Raw genomic sequence first — 22,331 nt, 5'->3', positions numbered from 1 at the left:
GATCAGCTGATCTTTGTTATGGTAAGATGCGTGAGTGTAGGGTGGTGATTGTGGACATAATTTCACTTCTATTCAAGTATCCGGCAATATTCAAGTATCCGGCATCTCGGCAATCCCGTTGATGCCGGATAAGAGGGATTTTACTGTATCTACCAAAACAAACATCTGACTGGCCCGTCTTAGTTGAAGTTAATTCCTGCTGCAGTGTCCATGCCACTACTTCATGAACTTGTGGCTTCCTGTATTCCTCTCCCGTTACTCCAGAGTGATCCTGAGAGATGTTTGTTTTGGTGTTCGATTACTTTGCCATGTCACTCGCTTCCTGAAAGAGATGCTAAAATCCCCACGAAAATAGCTGTATCCATGTATTACGATGTTACTGAGTATGTTATGTCGTGCTATATAATACAGCTTTATTTTTATCTTTTCATTGTCCGAATCAATAGATTTTAGACTTCTAATATGGCGTATTTAAAATACTGATAATATAATTAAGAAGATATCTGATGGAGGCCATGAGGGATGTAGGAAGACTGGAGTGATGAAAATCCTTATTGTTAGTAATAAAGGTAAGACTAGAAGTAAGGAACTGAAGCTTGATAAAATAGAGAGAGAGAGAGAGAGAGAGAGAGAGAGAGAGAGAGAGAGAGAGAGAGAGAGAGAGAGAGAGAGAGAGAGAGAGAGAGAGAATATAGTGGCAGATGACTGATGTAGAATTAATAGTAATAAGCTTGTTAGTGCAGAGTCACTAGGAAATTCTTAAAGATTATGTGAACTTATAGATAGGAATGATAAGTACATATATTATATAGGTATGTTTTATAAAGGGACTGCTGCGTATAGGCCTGCTGGCTTTTCGCTTCTTGTTTGTTTCCTTTCCTTCTTGGCGACGTCCATGACGTCCTGTTGGCATCCACGCCAATGTGTGCTGCTCTTGATGTGTTTTATCATTCCGCCCTGCAATCTTGCCTCAATTGCTCTCATGTAACTCACCATGGTCTCCTCTCGCTGCTTAGTAGCTAGCAACGCTTGCTGGGTTGCAATAGATGTTTGGCTTATTCCTTTTTACGTATTACTTGTATTTTTGAGGCGGCCACAGTTTCCGATGTAGATGGAGAACGTCACTCGCATGAATATTATGTTCATAGTTACAGGAGTTCTTTATATAAGAAATTGTCCCAAGAAAGGGACTATAATTATCTGCTTCTTGAAAGGTGTTGCAGCCACTAAGTCCAGGATAAAATAATGACATGTATATAGTAATGCAAGACTGGCCTTGCAGAGAGAGAGAGAGAGAGAGAGAGAGAGAGAGAGAGAGAGAGAGATGGGGGGGTGGGGGAGTATAAGGCTAGGGTTGTGAGCAATGGCGTGTGGATGTCACCGGGACGGTGTAGCAGTAAAGGAAGGATGGCAGGACGCAGGATTAAGGGTGTATATCTTGAAGTTTTGTGATATCCTAGGTAACTCCGTCATGATGCAGGTTCCCCCGCCCTTTCCGCCGTTTCATTACCTTGCTTTTTGTTTCACTCCCCTTTGTTACACCCTGTCTTCCCCTATACCCATCTCTTCTCAATCTTAGTCCCTCCCCGTTCTTGCTGTAACTTTTCCCATCCCTTCCCCTTCTCAGTGATGATATCTTTCCGTTACTGTCCCTTTCCAGTTCACATCTTTTTCCATGCCTTCCCTTCTCTGTATCAGTCTATTTCTGTCCCTTTCCCTTATCCGTAAAAATATCTTCCCTTATCTTCCCGTTCCCTGTACCTCGTATTTCTTCCTATTCTTTCTTCTTCTTATCTTCACGCCACAAAAATACTCGATTGATGACACACACACACACACACACACACACACACACACACACACACACACACACACACACACACACACACACACAGATAAATAGATAGATAGATAGATAGTTTATTGACCACAGCAACATTACATTGGTACGATAATTTCTCTTAATAAATATGGTCCATCATAATTGTCTAAATACACACTTGTAAAACATCTATTTTGGGTATATACATTAATGTACACACACACACACACACACACACACACACACACACACACACACACACACACACACACACACACACACACACACACACACACACACACACACACACACAGATAAATAGATAGATAGATAGATAGTTTATTGACCACAGCAACATTACATTGGTACGATAATTTCTGTTAATAAATATGGTCCATCATAATTGTCTAAATACACACTTGTAAAACATCTATGTGGGTATGTACATTAATGCTTAAGCCATGCATTGCACAACTAGGCACACAAACACACACACTCTACACACACACACTACACTACACTGCACACACACACACACACACACACACACACACACACACACACACACAAGATATGAAATGTTCTGTTACCCTACCTAGCATATATATGTAAAACTAATACTACATGTCATAATATGTTAAGACCTGAAAACGAATTGATTACGTTATTTAACAAGGTGATATTCTCTAAGTAATGTTTAGATAAATTCGTACAGTGCAAGGAAATACATGCTGCCTAATTGTGCAATGCATGGCTTCATTAAGCATTAATGTACATACCCACGTATTTCCTGAAAATTACGTCTTAAGTTCCCTGAAATTCTTAGCATTATTTAGACACAGTAAACATTGTTCACTCAACAGTAAGTGACGAACGTGGGTTTTAGGATACCCACTGGTGTGTGCTACCGTTGATTAACACACTACACACTAATAAGGAATTCAGGGGCAGTGTCTAATTGTCCCTGAATTCTCCCTTCTCAACAAAGCGTTAGACAAGGATGTAACTTTGACAGTGGATGTTTGAGACCCTGACCTAATTGGTAAAATTATGCTTTGGTGCCAAATGTCGATGATTAATGCATTAATAAGGGCAAATTTACGATAAACTGAGATTAAATATTGAGAGGCACGTAGCGAAGCTAGCTGCTGTCACGATACATGCCCCGCCCACTATTCAGCGTGACGTTTAATTATGACGTAGTAGTAATTACCGACCCAAGTGGCAGCTCTGTCTTTATGTAAGCTGGTTCAGACTCAGTGCCTCATGGCTACTCATATTTCTGAGCTGCCCCTGATTTTGGGAGTGAGTTCGGGGCGGGAAGTCAGGCCTCAATGGGAATTAGTTATATTTCATCATAATTTTTGCCAATTAGTCGGATTATAAATCCTACTGTTTCAGTTTTGTTAAGATTCTGTAAATTTTTATTAAAGATGATAGTAGGCGTTCGAAAGGAGAAAAAGTAAAAAAAAAAAAAAGTCACATGCATTGAGCATGTAGCAATGACCGTATTTTCCATGAAAATGGTAAGTAATTTCTTTCGAGTGAACTTTTTTTTTTGGCAAATGTGATTTTCATAAAAGGACCGCACTAAATATTCGGTGTGTGTGTGTGTGTGTGTGTGTGTGTGTGTGTGTGTGTGTAAGTGGAGAGAGAGAGAGAGAGAGAGAGAGAGAGAGAGAGAGAGAGAGAATGTACAGTATGTGTGGGGAAGTAGAAAGACGGAACTGCCAGTTGAGTCGGTGATTACTACTACGTCATAGTTAAACGTCACACAGACATCACGACCTGAATGGTGGGCGTGGCATGTATCGTGACAGCAGCTGGCAGCGTGCCTCTGAATATTTTAGCTTAGTTTACCCTAAATTTACTCATACACATGCCATAATCATAATATTGCCAATTAAGTTGCGGATTCAAACATCCGCTGCCAATGTTACATCCTTGTCCAACCCTTTGTTGAATATATTATATATATATATATATATATATATATATATATATATATATATATATATATATATATATATATATATATATATATATATATATATATATATATATATCAGTACCCCTGAAATCCTTAGTAAGTTTCGATATGTATACCAAGATCTTAATCGTAAGTAAAGATGGAATGTCATGAAATAAAGAATGTGTTTATATAAAAATCATAAAACGAGGTAATTAGTAAAGAGTTTTTAAATAACCCTGGGAGGACTTGGAGCAATTGGCAGCCCTGATCAGATGATGGGAAGCAATGAGAGGTTGGTCATTCTGATCGCTATTACTTGTGGCGACTGGCGAGGGTGGCAGTGGTTGCCAATGTCTCGATCTGGTAAGGTGTTCTCGTGGCTCTGGTTGGGTAACGGCGTCCTGCATGGTTCTCAACAACAAACAGCGAGAACGGTAAGTGTTATTGTATGTGGTGTTGAGTTGGTGGTTGGTAAGCCTCTATGATCTGAAGACAAGTACTGGACCACGTAAAGGAGTGGAGGACGTAGGGCTGGTGTGGTCGGTCTGGCGGTGCTGTGGGTAAGAAGACAACAAAATTATTGCAATCATATGTAACCCGCATATCATTAAGAAACCGAGTTATTACGTAATCGAATTTTGGAAAGACTATAATATCAATTGTTGGCTAAAGTAGAGATCATTCTCTTGATGTGTTCAAGAGTTCCGTTATGCCTGAATCGAGCGTTTGAGGACGAGCCGACGAGGGAAAACATTGTCTTAGTTATTCAATTTCATCTGCAGAGAATGCTTGATTTCTGCTGATCTGAATGGGGCTTATGGTGCAGACAGAGAAACTGCACTGAAGTTCGTGTCGCCTATGACGAAACCTAGTTGAGCGGCAGTATGTTAGGTCCTCCCTGTGGTATAAGTAATGTGGAGAGGAAAGGCCTGGCATAGCTGCAAGGAGGTTATTGCTTGATATTGGGGAGGTAATCATCCTTTTGGTGGAGTTTATAGTGATGTTTAATTCGTTTTCCTTTTGTAGGTGGGGGTTGCTGGAGTGAGAAGGTACGAGGATGAGAACGCGGACGCGGATAAATTTTTGTCCAGCAAATTTTCCCGCCCGTTTGCGAAATTTAAAGTACTTAAGAGCAAGAAAGGAAGGTGGTACATAGTACTACGCAAGAAATAGGAAAAAAAATATCTGTGAATGTAAGAAATGCAAGTTCATGCATGGAAATTAATGTAAAATCCATTAGTAAGTTATTTGCTTCAAAACAAGGAAATGTAATGAGGACGAGAGACAACGAATAGCTGGGTGACAGTGTAGCTCTTAACCAGGTACCGGTTTGTGTAGACTCCGAAGCAAGGCTCGTACGCAAAGCAATGAATCATATGTTGTTTTATGAGCGAGAGCGTCGCAGAGTTGTTATACAATGCCTAGTTGTTGGTGATAACCAGCAGTCCAGCACCTAACCGGCCCGTTTAGTATGTATTGTAGTAACTCACTGGAATTGCTAGGGAGAGGAGGGGCCTTCCGAGAAAATCCTTTTTTGAATACTTTCGATTTACCTCTTAGAAAACACCGGATTTCTTTGTTTAGAATAGTTTACTACTTATGTACATCGCTAACAACACAGACATTGGACTGGTGATTGAAATGAAGGCATGAAGGTCAGAGAGAGAGAGAGAGAGAGAGAGAGAGAGAGAGAGAGAGGGAGAGAGAGAGAGAGAGAGAGAGAGAGAGAGAGAGAGAGAGAGAGAGAGAGAATTTCATCTCTGCATTTATGCCTGTCTGTCTTTGGATGGCTGGATAATCATCTGGCAAGTTGGTTGAAGAAATTACAAATTGATCATAATACTAATAAAGAAGAAAATCAGTACAAAGATATCAAAAATACGGATTGCGTAAAAGAAAAAATATTTCACGGAATTAGCCGTACTGCTGCTGCTGCATTTTTCGTTACCGATAGTACTGGTTAATGAAAAATATTTCTCTCGTTAATTGTTGGAAAAATAGTATTTTCTAGATTTTGGTGTGTGTGTGTGTGTGTGTGTGTGTGTGTGTGTGTGTGTGTGTGTGTGGGGTCCTGCCTGAATACTAGATCGTCACTTATTTATTGAGAGTGTTAGTACAACCATGCGTCTAAGAAAAATAATGAGGCATGGGGCAGGTAATATAGATAGTGCAAGGGAAGGAAGAGAACGCGAAGAGTTGAAGCAATGGACGTAGAAAAATAGTGATGAGAATGGAAGGTGGTTGAGATTTTGTAGAGGAGGACAAAGACAAAGGTAGGACGATAAAGAAATTAAAACGATAAAGAGGGTGAAGGAGGAAAAAAAAAAGAAAAAAGATCTGTGAAAGGATACGGAATACAAGGGAAGATAAATGAGCCGTAGAAGAGGGTGAAATCAAGACGGGAACTTGGAGGACGATCGGGAAAAGAAAGGTAAAATGTGGGTGAGATGGTGACATGTCGAGTGGAGAAAGGCAAGAGGGATGGGGAGGAAAGCGTGTGTGAAGGTCATACAGGAAAACAGATGAAGTGGCTGGATTAAAGGAAGAGTGACGAGGAATACATGCAAGTAAAGTTGTTGAAAGGATGGATGGAGGGAGGACGTCGTTAGTAGTGGTCGAGGGAAGGAATAACAGAGAGGTAGGCTGGCTAGGGAGCAAAGGTCACTACAGTCTGTCAGCTCCACAGCCACACTTGTGAATTGAAATGAATAAGTTCTTGGTTTGTGGAGACAGCAAATGTAAATTTAGATTATGTATCGTAACTCTGGCAACTCGCAGATACCGGCCATATGTGCAGATGTGCTCACAGTGTGTCTTTATGGTAAATTTAGCAATGTAAAAAAATAATAATAATAATAATAAATAAGTAAATAAATAAAGGCAAAGTTACGAAATGATTGCTGACACATCAAACTTAAAATCTGCTGAGAAAGAAAAAAAAAAAAAAAAAAAATATATATATATATATATATATATATATATATATATATATATATATATATATATATATATATATATATATATATATATATATATATATATATATATATATAAAGCAATGAAGCCGCGTTTGCTGCTATCACTGCTTAAAAAAATAAAATAAAATAAATAAATAAATAATTAAATAAATAGATTTAAATTTAAAAAAAAAATAATAAATAAAAGGGAGGACGGGGCGGTGTTATTCAACCTTATTCAAGGAGGTGAAAGGATAAAACAACGTCGGGCAGGTGGTACAACAATCCTTAGTTGGTTGGGTTAATTCTTTACCCTTAGTAGTGAACTCTGCGTAAACCGCTTACAGGGGCTTGTTGCCTTTCGATAAAATTTCCAAGAGCTCAGATAGTCGAGGCTGTGTTAGTCTAACAGAAAGCGACGTTTGTTCTTCAGCGTAGACATGTTTCAAGTGACCGTGAAAACTATGTCCTAAAAACAATGGAATTCAGGTCCTACCAGCTTTCAACGAAAATTTCCATAGAAAACCGATGAGAAACATCCATTGATAAATAATAAAGCTGAAAAATACTACTCTATGATATAGCTGATCACCTTCAGAAATGCAGTTACAAAATAGAGAAAAGTCTTTACGTTAATTTCAGCTAAAGGATACCAAAAAGAAAAAAAAAAAAAAAAGGCCCGTGTATTCGTCTGGAAGGTTAAATCGTGCGTGATGACTTTTGGCACCGCAGCGAAGGCCAGGAAAGGTATAAAAAGAGGACTCCGCAGAGGAGGGAAAGATGAAAGAGTAGGGAAAATACAAGGAAATGTATCAGAGAATTTTCATGAGATGGAAAAGGTGTGTGTGTGTGTGTGTGTGTGTGTGTGTGTGTGTGTGTGTGTGTGTGTGTGTGTATGTATGAGACATACATACACACACACACTCTCTCTCTCTCTCTCTCTCTCTCTCTCTCTCTCTCTCTCTCTCTCTCTCTCTCTCTCTCTCTCTCTCTCTCTCTCTCTCTCTCTCTCTCTCTCTCTCTTTCCGCGTGTGTTTGAGCCAGAAAATTTCTGTCCAATAAATCTTTAGGCTTGAGAGTGTCATTCTCAATATTTTACGGATGTGGAGCGTGAACGGTACTGAGAAGCGGAGGGAAGGAATGAAAGAGAGAAGGAAAGAGGAGAAATAAGTGGTAAAGGGAAGAAATATAAACGTTGGGAAGCAGGAACAGCGAAGAGGAAGATGAGAGTGAGGGATAGGAAAGCGTAGAAAGAGAAATGAGGAAGGGAGAATTGACGAGAGGGAGGGAAAAGTGGTCAAGGGGAAAATGGAAAGAAGTGGAGGGCAAAAGTGGTGGATTAGGAAATGATAAGAAAGAGGATGTAGGGAAGTAAAGGTGTTCAGATTATTGTTGTCGTTGTCGTTATGGTGAAGTCGTTGAGGACGCAGACAAGATTGTTACCGCTGTACTTACCATATGGTAGCCTCTCTGTGGTTCTATTTCGTGATATTTAGTTCAGTAAAGATTAGCGGGATGTGGAAACACCAGGTCACTAGAGTTTGTGTGTATTTACAAGATTTACACAGCTCTGTTCTGTGGCGAGGCTGCCAACCGAACAAGCCACAGTCCCGAGTGCCGCCAACACCACTGCTCTCGGCACCCACTCCTGCCGGCACAGCGAGCTGCAAAAGTTGACATATTATAAGTTTATTACTGTAAAAGGAAGGTTACGATTAGAATAATAGCAATACTACATGGATAATGAAAAAAATCTGTACAATCTTTCCTATACATATAATCCTTTCTACAGCTTCCAAATCTCAGCATGCACAAGCCAGGCAGAGAGGAGGAAAAAGAAGAGGAAAATCTAATACATTGATGATGATAACGATAACAACTAGCCATAACATTGCTCTTAATGGTGATGGTGGTGGTGATGATGATAGTCATCCATTGTATTTATAATGCATCTCATTTTCCTTATCTGTGTTTTACATACTCGTACATTAGATCTTATCCAAAATATATCAGGACTTGTAATGTGTTTAATTATTTTAATAATGCATTCCACTCTCATTGTGTCCTCACCTTAACCGAAACCCTTGCCTGTCCACGTCTTGGCCCAGACCCCTGCTGGTCCTCCCCTTGACCCAGACCCCTGCGGTCCACACCTTAGTCCTGGGCTGTAGTGTCTTCTTGCCTTGCTGGCCCACGCCTGAACTCACTGGCTTGTATATTGCAGTTTTGGGTTGCCTGGGCGCAGGTCGATTTAAAGTGCGACCCCATCTGGACCTGACGCCACATCAGCCATAATTGTCACACTGAGTTGGCGAGGACAAGGCTCCCACACACGGCACTCCCTTCAAACTCACCGGATTGGCTGAGTGATGGCTGCCGGGCTTTGCTGTGGAACTTTGAGAAAGGCATCAGTTTGATCACTCTGAGGGTGCTGTCATTCCCCTATGTTTACCAAGCGTCTCTCTCTCTCTCTCTCTCTCTCTCTCTCTCTCTCTCTCTCTCTCTCTCTCTCTCTCTCTCTCTCTCTCTCTCTCTCTCTCTCTCTCTCTCTCTCTCTCTCTCGTAGCTCCTATTTCCCTGCTGCTTACTTCGTGAAAAGGGACCGGATACTTGTAAGTGCCACAAAGTTGAGCTTACTTTCGCCGTTACGGTCTTGCGATGCCGTAAGTTATGGCCAGAGCAAGGTATAGGATCTCGGCCTTAGCTTTCCATACACAAACATACTCCTGCAGTAAACGTTCAAGTCGTTCATTCTTGCGCGGCGCTGTATCATCTCAGATCAATCACATATTTGACTGAAATTTGAAACGGTAAGTGATCTGACCAGAAAATTAGAATTTTTGTAGACGGAGGTTCCCGATCTAAAATAAAAGTTAAGGGACTTAAATGTATAAAAGTGTCCGTCTAATTCAGGAGTTTTCGAACTGGAACAACGAATGACTTACCAGAAAGACTGCAGTCTATGGTTTAGTTGTGTTGAGAAGCGTAGAAGCAAACCGGAACACTGGTGATGAAATTACTTGAGGAAAATTACAACTTCCATTTATGGAACTTGGATGTGCTCACTACGAATTGCTTAAAAACATCCCCGTCCCTGAACAATTATATTGAGATTAGGAAGAAGATTATGGAGATTGGGAAGTAATTCTGCAGAACGCCAATAAGCTGAAAGACAGAAATATTTATTAGTGAAGACGTTCTGCATCTTAGAAAATGAAAAATGGGTCAACCTCCCAAACATAAGCAGGGATAACAAATTTGTCCGTGTTTTAACGAACCCGTGCCTTCCTTCGACTTTCGAAGGAATTCTTATTAATTTTCCTAATCTGGAGTGACCAGTAGATATTATGAATTGAAAACAACATTCTTGGAAAGTCGTTAATTTAGTTTCCACGATTTTTTTCTTTTTTTCCCTTTATAACATTTACAGGACAACCTTAAATTCGCGAGGAGAAGAACGCGGGAGATCCTGAGCGCTCACCTTAAGATAAGACTGAGTTCCTCATGGTAAGAGGCCCGTAGGACGCCCTAGGAGTCGATGAATACAGGTAGTGGACGAGACTGTTGAACTGAGAGGAAGAAATCCACAAGAAATGAACAGAAACGAAGATTTCCAGGACCGAGACCTATGGAGAAGATTCATAAAGGTCGGACACTGACGGGCCCCGCCCATCTTTCGTCTGATGATTTAGGCGAGAAAGATTATTTACACTTTACATCTCATGGTGGTATAATTTTTGGTTAATAAGTACGTCAGCCAAACCTATTAAAGGCAAAATATGTGCTTAGATTAGTGGAGCATAAGAAATGGCAGATAAGCAATGCGACAGAAGGAACAAAGAAAAGTCACAAGATGGATCCTGCCTTATACCAATAGATGTAAAACAAAGCCATATGCATGCAACCAAGGATGTAGGCTGCGTGGGGTTCACAGGTATCCTACCTCTGCTCAGTAGCATAAAATTTATTTATTTTCCCATGAATTAGGCTGTGATGTGCAGAGGTTTAGGTCGCAGGTGTATCCCTTGCATTAAATACGAATGTTTCAGCTGGGTTGGTTAATAAGATACGGCGATCTCTTTGATGATTCCTTCATGAAATGGTCAAAGTTATAGGAAACGGGGAAAAATGCTTTCTTTCGTTAAAAATGTTAGGTGTGTTAGTCTGACTAGTTACTTTTATTTGTTGGCACTTTGTTTCCTGCTGTTGTCATGTAAACTCACCGACTCAAAATTGCTGGCGTTTTGGTTTTACTCTGTTTTTCCTTGCAGTTTGTTTTCATGCGTGCAGAAGAGTTTAGAGACTAGTTTGGTTTTCCAGAAGATTACTTTTTATCTGTATTTATTTATTTATTTATTTATTATCTATTTATTTATTTTATTCTATTTTTTGTGTGTGCGTGCGCGCGTGCGTGCAAGTGTCTGTCCAGTTAACATCAAAGCCTCAAGCCTCCTGAAGAGCCATTGCATTACTGATGAAAGAGAGAAGCGTACATGGGTATTCCAGGGAAGTGTCTCAGGTGATGAGTGTCTCGTTAACTTTAGTGCTGCTTAACACCAAACTTTTCCTTTTCCTGGTATCCAAATTTAGTGCCTTGATGGAAATTTGTCAAAGTAAAAGAATAACACTAATTTGTCTAGCATTTTATTCTTGAAAAGCAACTTTATCGTATCTTGTGTTTTATTTATTAGGCTTAGTTGTACATATAGTGTAAGAAATCTTTAGTTTCAAAATCTTCTGAACCTATGATAAAAGAAGGTTTTAGGATCAGTATTTTTTTTTTAATAAAAAAATTTGAGATCTTTTCCTTCTAGCATTTTCTAATTTGCGACTTGCAGCGTTATTATATTGTTATCATTGTTTTTCAACTACTTAATTCCTGTTAATTGTGTCAGTGTTTGCAATCTGAAGAAAATGTTATGGAGTAGATTTACAATGTGATTTGAAAGACTGCTCATAGTAAAAAGTAATGAAGTAGTAGTTAAAATCTTTTGGTGCCTGTAATGAAGTAGTAGTTAAAATCTTTTAGTGCCTGTAGTGTGTATTGATGCTCACTAAAAATGCCAAGTGTTATATGGCTGCCGTTACTAGACAAAGGATTGGTAGTAATAGTGGATTGTTGTGTTGCCTGGTTAGTGATGTGTGTTTTATAATAATTCCGACAGCTTGTATTTTTCCAGGATAATAATGTCTACTGAGATTCCTTGGAAGTCATCAATAATAAAGTCTACTGAGATTCCGTGGAAGTCATCAGAAAAAAAAAAAAAAAAAAACAGCGTGAGAATGATGCTGGGGGTTGTAGCAAGACATCAGCTGTTAGCCTAGTGTTACTTGGTCTTGTGTTCAGGATTTACTTGTTGCACAGGTGAGTGGTGGAGTGCGCGTGTTGCAAATTTGCTGTCGAAGATAGTTCAGCATATCACAGTGTTAATGTCTGCTAAGGCTTCACTCAATTCTTTTTCTCTTCTCCATTCATTTCCTTCTTGCTACTTGCACGAACTTTACCATCTCTACATTTTTTACAGTTCCAGACTAGCATTCCTTCCTCTTTTCTCTTTTGACTTCCCTCCAAGAAAACTTTTTTTTTTTTTTTTCATTTAAGCAATATACCAAACTCTTCGTCTACTTCCTTTTTAGCAACACTTGTTTCTTTACTTCAGGACACTCATTTTCTCTTACTTATGTATTCCATTGTAACATTTCCTCCCATGTTCTCTTTTTTTTATTATAATAGCCTCTGCATCATCTTCACTACAGATATTCGTAATTTGTGTAATGCACTTCATATCCATATCTCTGATGCATTCATTAAAGTAGGAAGAACAATACTGTTTTATGCTCTTAACTTTCATACTTAAATTCTTTGTTCATAATTAATACTCTTAATTTTTCTTATGACTCTCTCTCTCTCTCTCTCTCTCTCTCTCTCTCTCTCTCTCTCTCTCTCTCTCTCTCTCTCTCTCTCTCTCTCTCTCTCTCTCTCTCTCTCTCTCTCTCTCTCTCTCATCGTAATTCTTCGTAAAAATCTTCTCTACACTTGTCAGGCTTTAATTCTTCAAAGTTGTAAGGTGCTTGTGAAACCCTTCTTATTGCTGTCCGTAAAGCAACTATTAACAATTAGTATAAGAAAAAAATATGAATGTAATTAAAGTTTATATATTGCGAAATACTGACGTACGCGAAGATTGGGTGCCAAGTCTCGATGTGCTTATACAGTAGGCTGGGATCGACCACTCAAAAGCCTAGCGGAAACGTCCATAAGCATTCTCTCATATCTTAGTCTGCTACACTTCATGAATTAACCATATAACATCCAAATATCTAATTATGCATATGGAAAAAAAAATAAATAAATTTCTTAGGTCGTTCATGGATAAGAAAAGTTATGCAGATAGTGTTTATTTATTTATTTATTTATTCATTTAGTGTGTGTGTGTGTGTGTGTGTGTGTGTGTGTGTGTGTGTGTGTAAAGGATAGGCGTCTGAAGATGGTGGGGGTGGACCGGAGAAGCAGCGAGCGGCGTCCAGTGTGGCACTAGTAGAGTGTGGATCAAGCTTAGGATAAGACGTGTTGCTGTCCTTTTACTATTGCCACGTGGCTGCCCGTTCTTGGGCTTGTCGGGCTGAGGTCCAGGCATCCTCCTCCCGTACTTACATGGTGGACTACTTTCTTTTCGAAGGGATGGTGTGGTTAAAGCGAGTGTACCGACAGTGTCGGCACACTCTTGGGTGACCCAAGAGATGCGTAGCTAGAGAGAGAGAGAGAGAGAGAGAGAGAGAGAGAGAGAGAGAGAGAGAGAGAGAGAGCATTTGAACATTTATTAATAAATAAGAGTTACAACACGGTAGAATTTGTATATATAATTGGATGATTATATTATAACTGAAGTTAGCCTTTCTAAAGCTAGGCTTTTCAGGCAAAATATAAGTTTTTAGGAGTTGGTATGGGACCTGGTAGGAGGCAGTGTGGATATGTGTTTCATACAGATATAATAAATTAAAGAAATAATACAGAATATAGAAGTAAATAGTATATATATATATATATATATATATATATATATATATATATATATATATATATATATATATATATATATATATATATATATATATATATATATATATATATATATTACATAAATAAATAAATTAGTAATAGGTGACAACAAATTACAGAAATAATACTGATTACAGAAATAATATATATAGTACATAGAGGAGGTAATTGTAATAGTAATAGGTAACAATACGTATATGATAAATTCAGACATGGATGGGTATAATAGATTATAATTAATTTAGTATATAAATAACTTCAACACAAATTAATAGTAGTGTAGACATTATTAGGTCAGGGTGAAATAGTATTTCAAGTTAGTAGGTGATTAAAATATGGTTTTTAAATATATTTTTTAAATCTATTTTTTTTAAATGTGTTGATGGAGGGTGCATCATGAATTTGGAGAGGAACAGAGTTCCAAACAAGAGGGCCCAGGTAAGAAAATGAGTGCTGAAATTTTGCAAGTCGATATAGAGGAAGAATGAGGTTATCGCGGTGACGGGTATTATATTCATGTGATTTTTGTATTCTATTTTGATTTGAATACATGAAGGTGGTAATAGCTAATTTAGTAATGTCATCTATTTTAACATTTTTGTTTGTTTGAAGGGAGAGGATTAGTAGTGTGTTCTAAATAATTACTGTTAGTTATTATTATTACTATTTTCTTAAGTTGTAATCTCAGAGGAATTAAATAAGTAGTGCACCATATGCGGTTGCAGCAGGTTAATAGGGGGTGAATGTGAGCATAATAAATAGCCTTAAGTACATCTTGTGGCAGGAAATCTTTTGCTTGATAAAGTAGGGCGACATGTCTTGATATTTTTAAAGTAAGATTATTATTGATATGATGCTTGAAAGTCAAGGAATCATTATAGGTAACATCAAGAAATTTTATTTTAACAGTTCTAAAGTTTGTTTTATCATCAATATGTAGGTGGGGAAGATTTAGTGTTTGTTTTATTGTAAATAGCATGAAGTGAGTTTTAGTTGTATTGATAGTAAATCTGTTGCTTAGGCACCATTCATAAATTTTTTTTAGTTTATTATTAGCACTATGTATATAAGTTGATCTGGGTTTGGGCCTGTTGGGTTTGGGCCTGTCAGGTACAGTGTTATGTCATCAGCAAATAACATTGTTTTAGACACGGAGAAAATATTTGAAATGTCATTAATATATATATATATATATATATATATATATATATATATATATATATATATATATATATATATATATATATATATATATATATATATATATATATATATATATATATATATATATATATATATATATATATATATATATATTAGAAACAATAGAGGGCCCAGAACACTACCTTGTGGAAGACTTTTACACAGTTAAAAGATAGTTTGTTGCTGTCTGTTTGTCAAATAATCTTCAAACCAGGAAAGTATCTGGCCAAGAATTCCATAGTAGTGCAAAAAAAAAAAAAAAAAAAAAAAAATGTAGTTAAGTGTCAAATGCTTTAGCAAAATCAATGAAAATGGGTAGAACTGATAGCTTGATGTCAATGGCATTAAAGGCGTTTTTACCAGCTTGATGTCAATGGCATTAAAGGCGTTTTTACCAGCGCATCAGAATATCAAACGCTATCAAACAGTGCTTGATGTTCTTGCTTGGTTTTACCAAACGCCTGGGACAGACGTTTGATATACGGCAGCGAATCTGCCCAGAATAGCAAACAAGCACTGTGATTGGCTGAAAGGTATTGCCATTCCTTTCACATTTAATAATCACGATTCTGAGGCTCTAAGGATTATGATAATTGTTTTATATGAAATTCAAAAGAATTGTTCATAAGACTTGAAATAAATGGTTGTGTCGTCTTGTGATACGTCGACATTGTTCAGACATATGTCTAGTGAGGGACGTCCGTGGCAGTTCATGTGGTTGTGACTTCGTCTTCCAGTTATGTGAACTTGGTATAGTTTATGCTATATTTCTGTATAATACTTGCTGAAAAATAAGAATTAAAGGATTACCTTATTGCTGTATGCTACTGATATCAGTATTAAAGCAAATATATCGGAGAAATGATATTTGTTTTGAAATGCTGCTGCGATAACATGAACATTGCGTACATCGTGGACGCTCCATTGTTGTAACTGTTCTGTGTAGCGGCATCACGACGATTTCATTCCACATTTTAACATTCCACAGAATATTTTAAATAACTCAATCATATCCCCTCTCATACATCTCCTCTCAAATGAAAACATGTTTAATTCCTTTAATCTATCTCTATACTCCAGGCGCTTTAATGCTGGTATCATCCTAGTTACTCTTCTCTGAACTGCTTCTAACATGTTAATATCCTGCCTATAATGGGGTGACCAGGCCTGTATGCAATACTCTAAATGGGGCCTAACATATGAATTATATAAGCTACGCATCACTTCCTTACTTTTATAACTAACATTTCTATTTATAAAACCCAGGATCCTATTTGCCCTATTTCTTGCTTCTAAACATTGCTTTGAAAATTTCATAGTCCTGTCTATCACTACACCTAAATCCTTTCCCTCCTCTACTGCCTCTAGCCAACATCCCTCCATCTCATAGCTAAAGTTTGTTGTCTTTACCTAAATGCATAACCTGACACATTTATTAAACTCCATCTGCCACCTGTCTGCCCATGCTATCAGCCTGTCCAGGTCTCGTTGTATTCTGTAATTGTCCTTTTCACCCTGTACTGCACATGCTATCTTAGTATCATCTGCAAACTTTGAGACTTTTCTACTAATTCCTATATCTAAATCATTAATATACACCAAGAAAAGAAGAGGTCCTAGCACTGATCCTTGGGGTACCCCACTAACCACTTCCTTCCACTCAGACATTGCCCCCATTAAATACTACTCTCTGTTTCCTATCAGAAAGCCATGAGAAAGTGTACGAGTATACTCTTAGACCTATATCGGTACTTCTAATGTTTTTTTTTTCATTATTGTCAGTGACTGCAATGTTAATGCATCAAAGCAGCGTAAGTTTAACTTTTTTTTTTTTTTTTTTTTTTTTTTGCAAATCTCCAGAGAACCCTTAGTATACAAATAGTTAAAATTAGTATTGGTCGACAATAATTACCTTTCCATGAAGTCACAAGCTACTGCTGCTGCTACTGCTACAGCACCCATATCTGCCTCTGGCTGCATCTCTGCCACGCTTGCAACTGCCAATAGAGGCATCATAGGTCCTGATAAAAGAGACTGGTTTTCCTCATCTTCCAGATACTTAAGTATCAGAGTCGGTGCTGCTGTCCATTATCTCGTCCCTTGACTCACTTCTCGTAGTCTGGTTTGTTGATACTCAAACTTCCCACCACAGCTGCTGTCTGTGTTATGATCCGTACGACAGTTTTTCCGAGACGGTGCGAGCGAGAGTCATCTGGTAGCACAGTAGTCGCGTTTACCAAAAGCCCAGCCGAAACATCAAACAGCGTTTGATATTCTGATGCGCTGGTAAAAACGCCTTAAATTGGAAAATTTATTTAGTTCTGTAAAAGTATTGCATTTTTATCTAAAGCCATATTGGGTACGATTAAGAATGTTTTTGTTTTCTAGGTAACGCATTAGATGTGTTTTCATAAGGGTTTATACTGCTAGTTGAGAAAATGCTCAATAATTTTTAGGATCACTAGTAGGTCCAGATTTGTGGATAGGAGTAATTTTGGCAGTTTTCAAATTTTCTAGAAAGGTTCCGGCTGCAATGGACTGATTGAATAATATAAATATAGTCAAGGGAACTGAGAATAGGTTAATATAAATATAGTCAAGGGAACTAAGAATAGCTTAGAGTTTCTTTTAATAACCAGAACAGCTATGTCATGTATACCAAAATTTTTGTTATTTAATGACTTAATTACTGCATTTAGTTCACATGTTGTGATGATAGGAAATACCATCGAGTGTGGGTGATTACCTCTTCTATAATCTATTGGATTTGTATTAGATTGTGGGAGATTACTGTCTAGTTGTGGTGCAATATTAGATAAATAATTACTAGAGGCTTCAGAGAGAGAGAGAGAGAGAGAGAGAGAGAGAGAGAGAGAGAGAGAGAGAGAGAGAGAGAGAGAGAGATCTTTATCAGGCTACACTATCACCTGCTTGTGGATTACGCAACGGCCTGCCCGGGCCACTCATAATAGGGGCGTTCGGTATGGATTGCGTTGCCAGTGATCGCCGGCTGTTTTAATGTAGGGGTTGTTGGTCAACGCTCCCGCAGTTCTTTGGAGAAGCACATTATAAAACCCCCTCTCGTGATACATATTGATGCACTCTACTTAAATGCTGCAAATATTGATCCTAAGTGTTTATGCTAACAGTATCTACGAGATATGATGATGCATATTGTTATAAGCTAAATACTCGCAACTAAGCTCTGTTCTCATATTTATTTCTAATCTCTTGCTACATATTTAGTTTGAAAAATTTTCCACTGGTTTATGTTTTATCTGGCAAATCTCCAAAAGAGTCGAGCAAGTATTATTTATGCTGACAGAATATTGTGACAGACGAAAGGGCTGGCCGGTATCAGACACGCCGACTTCTTTGCAACACCCAACAAACCCGAGGCAGGAGATATGAGCTCGTAGTGCTATTGTAAAAAAAAGACCAGTCTGCATATGCATGCGATGATGATGATTGCATTTCCAAAGAGTAAAGCGGCAACTCAGGAAAGACGTTGGGAGACAATATGTCAACAACAGTCTTCAGTGTCCCGCTAAGATTTGGTATCAAAACATGTTTTTTTTTTTTTTTCGTTATGTCCCAGTATTTATATATGTATGTAAACTGTATAACTTGATAGGATAAAAAATAAGGTCATATAAAGGAAAAAGTAGCATTCTTCCCAAGGATAAAAAAAAAAAAAAAATGTCATATAAAGGAAAAAATAGTATTCTTCCCAAGCTTATGACTCGAGATAACAACGTGCATAATATTTAGCTCGTTTTGCCATATTTCTTGTTCTCCGCATTATTATAGTGGCTAAAAAGTTTCCAATATTTTATTAGCTGGTTTAATTAAACAAATGACGTAAATACTTTTTTCCCGGTTGACCACCCTTTGTGTAAAATTAAGTCGGCTAGTGAATCTAGCAGTTTTCCAGACCATAACGAACGTACCCATTTCAAAGACCTACCCACCTGAACATCGCTCTGCGTGTCAACAACAGCAGCAGTTGCAATAATAACAAAAACTACTACTACTACCAATCGTGATTTTTTCTTTTCATACACTGCTTGCCTTGTCCACTTGAATTATATATCGTATAAACGAGAGAGAGAGAGAGAGAGAGAGAGAGAGAGAGAGAGAGAGAGAGAGAGAGAGAGAGAGAGAGAGAGAGAGAGAGACTTACATAAATACTTTCTCCTTTCTACCTAAGGAAATACTTCGTGGATAAAGAACAATGGTCTCTTGGCTTTCCTCCGTTTTATAAACTTTTTGTATTAGATGTTATGCAAATACTGTCGTATTTACATTACACATCTAATGGTAAAAAGTTTACATGTATTTCACAACCATCATGCCTCCTATTAATAATACTTATGACGAAGCTGAGATATACAATGTAATCGAAAATTTGAATCAGAACAGATAAGGACATGAAAAGAAAGAAACAATCTGCATGAAAAAATAATAATAAAAGAATACAGCACCACCCAAATAAAAAAAAAGAAATGAAAAATACAATTATTGATGAGCATATTTTCTTCCTCTCGTTTAAGAATATCCTCGAGAATCTGATCTACACATTGAAAAGTAGTCGATTAGCTCCACGATTATTTTTCCCTCCAACGGACACTTCAAAGGAGCGTGAAGGGAACCGCGGGATAAATAACTTAATGAAGGAGAAATTTTTAATGAAGACCTCGTTATATAGATTCTTATATCATTATTGATTCTGATACTACTACACCACCACCACTGCCGCCACTCCTACTACTACTACCAATAATACCACTGCTACTACTACCAATACTACTTATTACTAGAAGTACAGTATAGTAGTATAGTGGTATTACATCACTTCTTTGAGTTAGCACTACTACTACTACTACTACTACCACTACCACTACCACCACCACAACCAATTAATTACAATAGTACTACCACCAATTCCCGTACTACTACTACTACTAATACTACTATGCCACCACCACCACTACTACTACTACTACTACTACTACTACTACTACTACTACTACTACTACTACTACTACTACTACGAGTAATTTATCTATTACAGTAACTATTATAGAATTTATCTATAATAACATGAACAACACACTCATCACCGCTCCGCTACCATTAAAAACAGCAACAAGAGCAACGGCAATAACAACAACTTAAACAATCAAGAACAAACAATAAATAATAACAGCAGCAGCAACGGACACTACCACTAACACCACCAACAACAACAACATGGCCAAATAAATGACAATAGTTCGGGAAGATGTTCATTTTTCAACTAATATTCTTTGTTAAACATCCTATATGCATTTCCAGGACCACGATACACATCACCAGGCAGAGAGAGGTCCCACAGTATGTCGTTAGTAACGTTACATCATTTACATATTCAGTAGCTATATTATTAAGTGCCATAGGAGGATGATTATATAGTTGAATGTATAAATAAGCACAAGGGATTCGTAAGGGTATAATATATATGAGTTCTTTTCTCTGACTTACGCTTGAAATGCAGAAATTAATATACATCACTTCTTTTTTCTGAGTTAGCCATTAAAATCAAATGCGCAACCGTTTTCATCTTCTAGTAATCAAGTTTTGATGAGTATATAGAGAGGCACCATCAGCCAGACTCCAATACGCTCGCCGCTGTGCATCACCAATTACTTACTCGAAACAGCTTAAGGCCACCATGCGTATTACATACATTTACAAACATTAGCATGAAAATACTATTACAAAACATTACCCTGGCCTAATGGTTACAGTTTATTTCATCGAGAGAGAGAGAGAGAGAGAGAGAGAGAGAGAGAGAGAGAGAGAGAGAGAGAGAGAGAGAGAGAGACTATGCTCCACATTTAATGGATTGTAATGGATTGGTGGTTCGGACAGGTAATATTTTAGCGTCATAATATCTTTTCACCGCACCACCACCCCAACACGGGTATAATCGCACGTAAAAGCCTAGAACAAAATCAATCTACGTACAATCAGATAAAAAATGTGGGAATAGAAGTAATGCATAAGATTCGTTCTCTGGAAATCCCTGGAATTGTAATAAGTGAATCTCTCTCTCCTGTAATATGATGGAAAGACCGAACTTTTCTGATCGTTAACTGACATTCCGTACACCTCTTACAACTCCTGGATATTCAACATTTTGTAATTTTTTGTCCAAGCTTGAAATGGTTCACGAAATATAATCCTAACCATAACAGCTTCAGTTCCACATAGTCAGTTGCTGCTAGCTGTGGGTGCTGGATGCCTGTATTTTCTTATATATTTTTTACACACACACACGGTGTATATATATATATATATATATATATATATATATATATATATATATATATATATATATATATATATATATATATATATATATATATATATATATATATATATATATATATATATAGCGTTTATATTTTTCATCTTGCACTAGCAGAAAAGTTATTAAAAATCAACCCATCCCCAATATTTCATAACCAAATTATTGTAGTATTACTGTATTGAACAATGAATGCACATCTCTATTCTTCCTGATGATACATGATGTAAATGTAAAGTGCATGAAAAATATAAGTAAACTAGTAGTAACGTAAATGCAATATACATCGATAACTGAATCTTTTAACATACGAATCGGACTTTTCTGCGAATTACTGATCAGAAAAGATGGAGCAGAAATATGAGTTACTGCTTATGGGATACTGACTTACTCGGGAACATATCAGGTCATAGTCCATCAATCCCAGGAAGAAGAGGAAGGGGAGGAGGAAAGAGGAGCCGGAAGAGAAAAAGGAGGGCGAGGAAGGAGGACACAAAGTTGTACAAAAGAATAGGAGATATCAGCATAGCAATATACCTTCACGAGGATATTTGTGATAAAATATTTTATTGGATAAGAACTGAAAATACGGTAATTAGGACGAAAGCGGAAGATGAGGACGGAGGCAGAGAAGAAATTGAGACATCCATCTACTCGTACTTAACCTGAACAAACATGTTATGATGACAGCAGTAAGTCCTCTAGCACTCAAACCTTCCGTCTCCGCGTTTCTCTTCAGTAGTAGTTGGAATAGCAATAGCAATAAGATCATATGAGTGAGAGTGGGAGTAAGAGTAGGAGCGGCGGTAGCAGCACAATCACCATCACCACCACCAGCAGCAGCAGCAGTAGTAGCGGCTAGAGTCCAGCGGATATCTGTAATAAAAGACCATCTACTAGTAATGAAAGACCATCTACTACTACTAATAGTCATAGCAAATGTATATACGTAATACTCTGTGAAT

At 37.7% G+C, this 22,331-nt stretch overlaps 2 long non-coding RNA genes across 2 annotated transcripts in view; one reads left to right on the top strand and one right to left on the bottom strand.

Moving 5' to 3' along the window:
- The first annotated feature begins 3,967 nt into the window (after positions 1–3,967).
- LOC135113833 (uncharacterized) overlaps positions 3,968–22,331 on the top strand; it is a 31,103-nt gene continuing 12,739 nt past the window's right edge. The window contains exons 1-2 of the long non-coding RNA XR_010275095.1: positions 3,968–4,228; positions 11,932–12,116. This is a non-coding gene — a long non-coding RNA (uncharacterized LOC135113833). The remainder of the gene's footprint in view (positions 4,229–11,931; positions 12,117–22,331) is intronic.
- LOC135113829 (uncharacterized) overlaps positions 21,489–22,331 on the bottom strand; it is a 222,729-nt gene continuing 221,886 nt past the window's right edge. Inside the window, exon 5 of the long non-coding RNA XR_010275086.1 lies at positions 21,489–22,242. This is a non-coding gene — a long non-coding RNA (uncharacterized LOC135113829). The remainder of the gene's footprint in view (positions 22,243–22,331) is intronic.

The sequence above is a fragment of the Scylla paramamosain genome, chromosome 2 (assembly GCF_035594125.1).
Source record: "Scylla paramamosain isolate STU-SP2022 chromosome 2, ASM3559412v1, whole genome shotgun sequence".
NCBI lineage: Eukaryota > Metazoa > Arthropoda > Malacostraca > Decapoda > Portunidae > Scylla > Scylla paramamosain.
The sequence above is the reverse complement of the archived record's forward strand: the minus strand, read 5'-3'. Positions and strand labels throughout refer to the sequence as shown.